Source organism: Macrobrachium rosenbergii, chromosome 36 (genome assembly GCF_040412425.1).
Source record: "Macrobrachium rosenbergii isolate ZJJX-2024 chromosome 36, ASM4041242v1, whole genome shotgun sequence".
Taxonomy (NCBI): Eukaryota; Metazoa; Arthropoda; class Malacostraca; order Decapoda; family Palaemonidae; genus Macrobrachium; species Macrobrachium rosenbergii.
Window position 1 is genome coordinate 9,664,440 of NC_089776.1, and position 8,139 is coordinate 9,672,578.

The 8,139-nt window shown below is 38.5% G+C and overlaps 1 long non-coding RNA gene across 1 annotated transcript; it reads left to right on the top strand.

Annotated features, from left to right (window-relative positions):
* Nucleotides 1-853: 853 nt before the first annotated feature.
* On the top strand, nucleotides 854-2,769 carry LOC136856468 (uncharacterized). The gene is made up of 3 exons (XR_010858349.1): nucleotides 854-1,015; nucleotides 1,861-1,925; nucleotides 2,379-2,769. It is a non-coding gene; the product is annotated as an uncharacterized lncRNA (long non-coding RNA).
* The last annotated feature ends 5,370 nt before the right edge of the window (nucleotides 2,770-8,139 follow it).

An 8,139-nucleotide genomic window follows, 5' to 3' on the forward strand; every position in this document is an offset into this window, starting at 1 on the left:
GTATAATGAAACATAACGAATTATGCTGTCATATAGGTGAATAGTGAACACTTCAACTAGAACGGTTTATTTTGAATGATTTATTTAAGAAATAGCCTTCTCTCTCTCTCTCTCTCTCTCTCTCTCTCTCTCTCTCTCTCTCTCTCTCTCTCTCTGCAGCCAGGAAATATATTACGGAAGGGAACAGCAACTAAATTCTGAAGTGTTTATTCAAGAAGCAGCTCTCTCTCTCTCTCTCTCTCTCTCTCTCTCTCTCTCTCTCTCTCTCTCTGTGTGTGTGTGTGTGTGTGTGTAACGTGTGTGTGTGTGTGTATTAATTACGTACAGGAAAAAGCAATTACTTTGTTCCTAGCATCCTTAGTACGTAATCTGACCATGCTTTTCAATATATATATATATATATATATATATATATATATATATATATATATATATATATATATATGCAAGTCAAAAATTGCTATTTCTCACGAGAAGCAATTTAAAGCTTAAAACTCTCTATACTTCCTCTATAACGTAATAGTGAAATGTCATTCCCTCTGGCGGTTAGTATTACAAATACAAATGAGACGTTTTTACCACACTATGGAACAAAGGACGGCCTACCTACTCGTATCAGTAATTCAAAAAACACATTTTTTGAGTTGTGTCACTCTTCTGGCAAACGAGCGATATATATATATCACGTAGCGTTAGACCTACAGAAAAAAATCTGGGGTAAGAAACGGTTTCTCACTCTGCTTAGTACTATCTAAGCAAGGAGCCGAAGTAGCAGTCTGCCCTGTCCAGGATCCTTGGCTGGGAACTTCTCCGTTTAGTCGTTGGAACAGCCGGTGAAGTCGTCAGTTTAGGCGGGAGAGTTGGCGAAATTTCCCGCCGTCGCTGCGTCTAACGTTAGTTGAAGCTGTCTTTCGCGAAATATCCCATAGTGTTATAACTTTTAAAAACTTTTACCGTGTCGATTTGTGGGAAGACTGCTACGCTGTAAATTGAGCTTCGTCGTCTGTCTGCGAAGGTAAGTTCTCTTGGTATTAGACCACAGCTAACTAGTATCGAATGAAAGACATGTCACCGAAATTCGTGCTTAAACCTCTCGAATATAGTTCCCGAAATCCGAAATCTTTACCGTGTTTTATACTGTGGTCGTTTAGTCTCAACGTTTAGTACGAAGTTCATGCTTTGCTTTCAAATATGCAGTTATGGTCAGTCTTCATAAGTTGATTTAGGCCTAAAGTTTACTGTTGCAGAGATAACTAGCTTATTTAGTGGTTATTAAGTCATCCGTAACTTATTAGTTTTATTATTCATGCTGTGGTCATTGTCTTTAAACATGATTTGGCAGAGATAACTAGCCTATTTAGTCTGTTACCTATGCAGTGGTCATTCTCCTTCGCGTGATTTAGTGGGTAGTGTTCAAATCTATCGCTAATGTAATGTTACTGATATTTAAAACTTAATTTGTATTATTGTTTAGTATGAGGGCACTGGTATTGAACTCCACTTTCATTGGGAGTGGTGTTTGTTTCATGGAACATTTTATCAAGACCTAATGAAGTATTCAATAGTACACATTGGGCATGAAACAGTATAGTTTAAAAGTATAGTATGTGAAATGCTTTAAAGTGAAGCTTGTTTTCATTTTCTATAAATTTGTAGTGATATTTGTATGTCTATACTTAACTGCAACTGCGCGATGTTAGCTTATAATTAGCCCCAATTAGACTGATAAATTGGTGTTTGGTGTAGGTCATTACCACTTCCGTTATAATTAGCCCCAATTAGTTACTGATAAATTGGTGTTTGGTGTAGGTCATTACCACTTCCGTAAGTACATACTAATTGTGGTTTTTTTCTCCCCAGGAGTTGAGCGAAGCGTGGAAGAAATCCCCGGCACAGGAGTTTGGTAAAGTATACCAATGTCAATGGTAAGTTTCATTTGACTTTTTTTACTTAAAAACTACAATGCAAGCTAATCCTCCCCCGCCAGGGGCGGGGGCCCCCTGGTGTGGGGAGGATGTCCTTTCTGACGTACGGTTTACCGTGCGTCAGGAGGGGGCTTGCATTTTTTTTTTTTTAGTTTTATTACTTTTCTCTAATAACCAGCCAAAAAATTTCCTTAGTTTTTAATATTTAACGTTACTTTTGTGGTTTAACGTAGCTTGTATTTTAGTTTGGCTGGTTAACCATTTTTTATACTAGATTTTTAAAATTCTTAACCATTTCTTATTTTAAAAATATTTTTAAAATTAACTTTAAAATATTTAAGTCTTTAAAATTAAATTAGTTTATATGGTTACATTGAGTACCTACTTCGTTAAGCAAAAAGTTAGGTTAGTGACTTTTCAGGAAACTTTTTCATCTGCGACTTTTCATTCCAGGTCTTGTTGAAGAAAAACGTTAATTGGGATCAAGACTGAATGAAGTAATATTAATTCAGCATCGAGCTGGGTTAGTCTAACATCAGCACCTTAATCCAACTTTTTCTCAGCCTGAATCTTCAGCATCGATCTGGGATAGTCAAACATCAGCCCCCTAATCCAACTTTTTCTCAGCCTGAATCTTCAGCATCGATCTGAGATAGTCTAACATCAGCACTTTAATCCAACTTTTTCTCAGCTTGAATCTCCAGCTTGAACCTAGGACTGGTTTCTACACGCTATGCAAAATTGGATGAACACAAGGGTAATAAATGAGTGTCAATCATGGAGATTTGAATCCTTTTACGATTTTTTAATAAATTTTGTTGAAATTAATAAAAAGGTTGTTGAAAATTAACTTTTATTCCCAGATGTGTCAGACGACTGACCTTGTAGAAATATAGGTAAAGTCTAAACAGTTTGCAAGGCCTGAAAATTTGGCTATACTGGAATTTAAATCTGCATAGTGTGGTCACAATATCCGATCATAATTTTTTGAAGGTGTTTGCACAAACTTAACCTTTAAGGTCAATTTAGTTATAATAAAGTTGACAAATTTCAAAAATTTGGATAATGCACTGAGTACCCTCCAATGAGGTTCGGAGTGAAAATTTGAAAAACCAGTAGTACTATAGGTCTTAGTTTTGAGGAACGGCAGTTCTCAAGGTCTTAACATAGGTCTGTAAGAGACTGGTGACTGCAGTAGTATATGATGAAGTCTGATCACTTGAACGCTGATCAGTTATAATCTGAGAACGCTGATTGGTTTGTAATCCGAATAATCATCTTTCGAGGATAACTTAAATGCTGAATAGTTATGATCAGAGATCGCTAGTCTCTTGATCACTTAAACGCTGATCTGTTGATGTAATCTGAGATCACAGGTCTTGTTTCGTTCACTTGAACGCTGATGAGTTGATTTAAGTTTAGAACGCAGACTTTAACGACGATGGTTTTAGATGGTTTCTCTCTCTCTCTCTCTCTCTCTCTCTCTCTCTCTCTCTCTCTCTCTCTCTCTCTCTCTCTCTCTCTGTGTGTGCGTGTGGTTTTTCGGGTTAGCTGATGACTCATGGTTGTGAGTTTTGTTATAATCCAATGCTCTTAACTTTTCAAAGAGACCTTTTACCCTACAAGTAACGAATCTTGAGAGCAGCGTACATTAACATTATGAATATCATTAGAGGGTATATTCATTAGAGGGTTTGCATATAAAAGGCTACGTGGTAGGTAGCTGCAAAATGCAGTAGTTAAGTCTTTGTATTGTCACACGCAACTTGATCACGAAAGTAAGATCCTGAAACTGGAAGCTTGAAGGAATTAACTTAAAGCATTTTAATGATTTGAGCAGTCCACAGTAAGAATAGAGGGGACAGTGAGTTTAGAGCCAGATTAAGACATAACTGAGCATTCTCAGGAAGCTTGAACTTCACGTCTGTGGCCCCTGTGGGCTTGTTCCATATGAAAAGTTATTTTATGAATTTGTGTAAAACGGAGAAAGGTTGGTTGGTTTAGGATTTTAGATTAACCCTGCCTTATGGTTGCACTGAGAAACCCTATGAGGTGTGAAAGCAGTAGGTTGGTTTGGTATGGACCTCATCCCAGCCATCAATCATAATTACTTCCCTGCGCAATGCAAGTGGGTAGAGTAAAAAAAAAAAAAAAAGCACACCTAGTAAGCTGTAATTCGGTTCATTTAGGTAGTCTATTGCTTATGCGAAAAGGCGAATGATACGAGCTAAGCCAAAAAAAGGGGCTTTCCCCTCGACACTAGGGCAAATGAAGCGAGCTAAACCAAAGAAATTCTATTTTGTAGGACGTCTGAGGAAATGGTTTACTTTGAAGGGGTTTATCTTATAGGTTTTATCAGAACAACACCTGTAGTTTTAAGTTCTCGTAATTGAAAGGTCTCTGGCGCAGCTACAACTTAACTTATCGGGATTCGATCTCAACAGGTGTATGTACATCTCGTAGGGGGGGTCAGTGCACCTCATGCGGTGCACTGTATGCATTGCTTGTTTTTTGTCGAGTCCCTTCGGCTCCCATGCTGCAACTAATTTCGTTCCTTTTACTGTACCTCTATTCATATTCTTTCTTCCATCTTTCTTCCCACTGTCTTGCAATTGATTCATAGTGCGACAGATTTTCCTCACTTTGCACCTTTCGAACCTTCTTATTGTTTCAACGCAGAATGACGCTATAGGTCCCAGAGGCTGGTCTTTGGCCCAAATTCTATATATTCTGCTTTATTCAACAGATGCACAAGCAAAGTTTGCATAAGGTGGCCAGGTCTTGGGTGCTGAAGGTTAAACGCAGGTTCATTCCTAATCTGAATATGTTGTCCAGATACTTAGCCAAGAACTTCCCCCGCTACCTTCCATATAAAGCAGTTGATGGTTCTGTCTTTGTTTCCTGAAACTCGTTCCTTTGTGGTCTTGTTGATCTGTATGAGGGTTAGTTCAGCAGCCAATCTATGCTGATGTAGGCTTGTGCTTAAATTGCTCTTACGAGAAGTTGAACTACCTGTTCAAAAGCCGTTTGTTCTGAGTTGTTGCTGACAAGAGTCCTGGTTTGATAGAAACCATTGTTACAGCTCATTTATGCCCCATGGAAACTCGAGTATATTAATGAAGGATTGGTGACGGTATCGGCATAATTATGATTGATTTGTAACCGTGAGGAACCACTTGACCTCTGTGAATAGCTGGGTTGCACTGCCGAAGAAAAATGAGATATTGCTTCCTGGGTTCCTTAAGGTTTTTGAAGGTCAGACTTGTAGTCAGTGTTCATTTTTGTCAAAAGCGCTCCTGGTGGGAAAGCAACACACCAACTCTTAAGAATATAATTGAAATATTGGGAAACGAACTTGTAACTATGTGATAATTGAGCTGCCTTGTTCTCGAATGTAAAAGAATTTTGGAGAGAAAGTCAGCTGCTTCCACACGAAAAGAATACAGTCTTTTAAGTATAAAGTACTGTAAATTGTTTTTCAGCCGGAATAATTGATACAGAGAAATAGCGGGACAAGTAGGCTTACTTGCGGCACTCCACAACTGGGCATGCAAACAATATCGCGAGTTTTCTTCAACACCACTGGCGGCTGTATAAAAACATTGGTAGAAAAGATGTCTGGAAATGTAGCCGAAAATAGCAGTTGAATGACACCCCTTTCCAAAATTTCTTCTGTCGGTTACCGTAAGAGACCAAGAAAACATCTTTTCAAAGTACGTCAGCTGATGCGAAGAACAGCTTGCTGTCAAGTGTTGAGAGAGGAAGTCACTTCATCAATATTCTTTCAGCACCAGCCCACCATTTCAGGTTCTCAACCCATGTAGCAGCAGTTGTTCTGACATTTTGTTTCTGGAACACCTTCCTAAAAGCCTGGATACTGGTCAATGAAGGATTGAAGGGAATCGCTGGGAGTATCTGGCGAAAAAATGCCTGGAGAGTCTTGTTTAAGAAGGTAAACTGGAACTATTGGATGCTGGCCAATAAAGGACTGACGGCAATCACTGGAAGTATCTGTTGAAAAGGCCTTGGATAATCTTGTCTAATAAGGTAAACTGGAGCTATTGGATATTGGTCAATGAAGGATTGAAGGGAATCGCTGGAAGTATCTAATGAAAAAATGCTAGGAAAGATACCATTAAGAAGGTATACTGGAACTATATGAAGTTAAAGCAACTTGGGGGCCTTGATTAAAGGCGGTGACTGTTTACCCTACAGAAACTCATTTAGAGCCTTTAGCTACAGAATCAGTGCTTCTTATGTACTAGGAAGGGCTGGAGTGTCATCTCTTGGACCGGAAAGTTGATTCCCATAAGAAACTGGATCCACATCAGACTGCTGGAATCAAATGCAGTTTCTTGTGGATTCCAGGTTTAAAAGAAACCGAATGGGTATGGAATTGATAATTTGATCAAAGTTGATATCGAGTTCCCTGTCTGAAAACGCAAGTCATTCACTGAGCAGGGAACCACAGGATAATGTTGAACTTCTGCATTAATTCGTGCAAATGGAACATCTTTGTAGACACCCTCTGATTTCCTAGTCCGGTGATTGTTCCAGAATTGTATTTGTACCATAAAAGACTTTAGGAGATTTAGAGGAAATTACCGATCAGCCTTTTTTACCGCGCAAAAGTCAGAGATAATTTTCGCGTGATCGTGTTCATAATGCTATGAACAGGCGCCAGGGAAGACAACATTCATTTCTCTTTACCGGAGCAAACAATGCGGCGTTAAAGTGAGTCACAAACGGCAGCAGTTGGACTAGGTCAGTAAATAACTCGAAGTTTTAGACGAGGAGGAAACCTGTTTTTAATATTATTTGTGTCAGTGGGAGCCCGATAAAAACTTAGCATGTGGTCATGTCAGCTAGTAAGAGTCACGACAGTGGTTAGTTTTGTTACGTTCGCCGCACCTGTTGAAACTTTTTTGGAGATAGTACTGGTTTGTTCTTGACTTAATCGGGGACAAAAAAAGAAGACCCGCCTGCAAAGTTGACAGCATACCCCCAGATGTTCCTCTTGTTATCCTTGGACATCGCAATGAATAATTCTTTCCGAATCTGTCGAGAGCAAACCAGTATTCTCTCCCATGATAATTATTAACAGGTGCCACTTGGGGAAAGATCTAAACGTTTCCTAGCTCGTGCTTAGCTGATATGTCCACAGGTCAAGTTTTTGCCAAGTTTCCAGTGACACAAATAAGACGGAAAACAGTTTTCTAAGACTATATTATTTATGAAAACAAATAAGTTTCCTCGGCCTAAAACTATCAAGAGCTTCGTGGTAGCCCTGCACCTTTTGTCAGGGTACAGTGCAATAAATATTGTCAACAGTGCACCTGTTCATAGTACTACGAACACTCTTTATACTTTTCCAGCACACTCACCTGATAATGTTGTCACGTCAAGAGAAGCAATGTACCAGGAAGAGTTAACCAATTATTATGGTTGATACGTTGTTGCTGCTTTGGCTTGTTACCTATGCGTCGCCTGCTCCGAGGTGCTAGTACTAAACAGGGTTAATACTCTACTAATCCTGGTACTAAACACCGTATGGAGAATGTAAAGTAGACGGCCGCACGAAGATATCGTTTATTAATATATTTTGTCGACCACATAATACAGAAATGGGTTTATATAATACTTTGATCCGCGAGGGGCTAGCTAGTACTAAACACGGCGTCCCAAGGAGCTTCCGCCATATATAGTACTAGCATCTCGGAGTAGGTGACGTTTAGGTAACAAGTCATAGGAGCACCGATACTTTAACCCCAAATATATATATATATATATATATATATATATATATATATATATATATATATATATATATATATATATATATATATACTATATATAATGTATATGTATATATATATATATATATATATATATATATACATTCCTTACTTGAATTTTATAAAAAATAAGCTGCATAATCTTAAATGGCAAAAATGTGTTCGCTGTGGATATTGGATTACAGTGACCTTGACTGTCTGAATACAGGTAAAAAAAAGTCGCTGGGAAAAAAGTCGCAATAATCTTTCCTATATAGTGACCCCCAAGGGTTTTAACCCGGTATGTATATACCCACCTTTGCGGCGTGTTTAGTGCTAGCCCGTTGGGGATTTTTCCGTATAAACATAAACAAAAGACTGTAAATATCAAAAAGATAATGATGACCCCCAAGAAATATTCTGAATTTTTCACCCGTAAC